At 39.7% G+C, this 1949-nt stretch overlaps 1 pseudogene; it reads right to left on the bottom strand.

Annotated features, from left to right (window-relative positions):
* Nucleotides 1–1102: 1102 nt before the first annotated feature.
* LOC108294879 lies at nt 1103–1746 on the bottom strand (annotated as a pseudogene).
* Between the last annotated feature and the right edge of the window lie 203 nt (nt 1747–1949).

Consider the following 1949-nt stretch of genomic DNA (forward strand, 5'->3'; position numbering starts at 1 on the left):
GATCTTGATGTAGCATGATTTATACCCAGACATGATTATGTCCTGGAATTATATGATGGCTCTGCACTTGCTAGGTATATACCTTGAGGAAGATAACTAAGCATCTCTAAGTCTCTTTTTTCTGGTCATTAAAAAGAAGAATTAGAAGAAGTAGACAAATCAGAAGTAGGGGGAAAAAAATGAGCACCTCTTTCAAGGATTTACTAAGCTATACATGAGGTTGAAAATGTGCATATCAAATTATATCTAGCATACCTCAGGCACTTATTAATTTACTAATTATTCAAACAACATTCACTTAATTATCTTTCCACCTCTAGAAATGAAACAATACCACAAAGCCCACTGGAAAAAATTCATAGTGAAGTGAATTCAGATAAACGAAATGGTACCATAACGAAGAAGCCTTTCATGATCAAGAATGTCCTTTCATTTTGCCATCCCAGCCTGAGCAGCAATACACTGAACTTATGCTTATGCCTACGCTTTTGTTAGAAGGAAGTTAAATAAGCCTATAATCATACTAAAAAATGAGAACTTTTATCTTACACAAAATTCCATGACCACAGGCCATTTTTACAGGTAGGGGTATAAGAATGGCCTCTAAGAAGGCCTTAAACCTGAGCCAGATGAGAACTTTAATGTCTATGAGACTGGACTTCAATTCATCCATCATAAAAGTCAGTGATATGTCAGAGTTATTTTATACTGGTCATTTTTAGTGAAAAATTCAAAATGAGAGTGGAATTTCCTAAAGTATTTAGGTAGGGGATGCCAGATCACTGGTAGGAGTTCATGTAGCTTTTCCTACTTGGTAGAATTCTTAATCAGGGAAGAGTAGGTTTATGTCAAAATGGGACCATGGATATTCACTTTTTAATTTGCATACCTTAATTTCGTATGCAAAACCCCCACAGTACACAATATCCAATCCTGCTGCCAAAGTAGGAAGGGAATGGGACTTGAGGTCCTTGTTTTCTGCTTTAGACACTAGGATGGAAAGGAAAACACTAAACATCAGCAGAGGAAGCCAGGTGGGACAGGCTGCAATGGGAGCCATTGGGACAGTAAACAGAAGGTACAATGTTCCAAGTAAAAACTGCTAGTCTACATCTTCTATGCAATATGCATCCTCATTGCCCTCACAGGGGAGATCTCATTTGGATCAGTGACACTGGGTTCCTCCACTGTCACTTCACCATCATCAATACCTAGACCTACCTTGGTCATGTGGTTGTGTGCAATTGGAGTGAATCTGGGGATCCACAAAGAAAAGCCAGAAGACAGCAACATCGTTTCAAACAGCCACACCACCAGGTCCTTGACAGCCTTGTCATTCTTGTCCACCTCAGTCTTCTGCTGCAGAGTCTTCACAATGGGGTAGTCAGGATTGATCTCCAGATGCTTTTTGGCCATGATATAGTCCATCATAGAGTTGTCCTGAAGTGCCTTGGCTTTCATGATCTGCTCCATATTTGGTTGTCCAGCCATAGGTGCTTGTCAAAATGCAGCAGGATGAAGTCACAAGTCTACTGAAGATTATAACCTTCCCAATCTTATTATGCAAGATTTATTTCATGAGCTAGCAGAGATTCTCAAACTTCTCCTTGTCTCCTCCATTTTCGTCTCTTCCTCATTCTCAGGTAGCTTCAGATCCTTCTTGGTAGCTGAGATCAGGCTCTTCCCATCAAACTCCTTGAGATGCTGCACAGAGTACTCATCAATGGGCTTGGTGATATATATTACCTATGATGGTTAATATTGTCAACTTGATTGGATTAAAGCATACAAAGTATTGATCCTGGGTGTGTCTGTGAGAGTGTTGCCAAAGGAGGTTATTTCTGTCCCTCTAGAAAATCCTGACTAATACAGATTTTGGAACCAGGAGTTATAGAGGAACAGAATATTGAGGATGGAGTTCTTTCATTGGTTTTGGGGTTTCTGGAGTT

This window comes from Cebus imitator, unplaced genomic scaffold (genome assembly GCF_001604975.1).
Source record: "Cebus imitator isolate Cc_AM_T3 unplaced genomic scaffold, Cebus_imitator-1.0 Scaffold609, whole genome shotgun sequence".
Lineage (NCBI taxonomy): Eukaryota > Metazoa > Chordata > Mammalia > Primates > Cebidae > Cebus > Cebus imitator.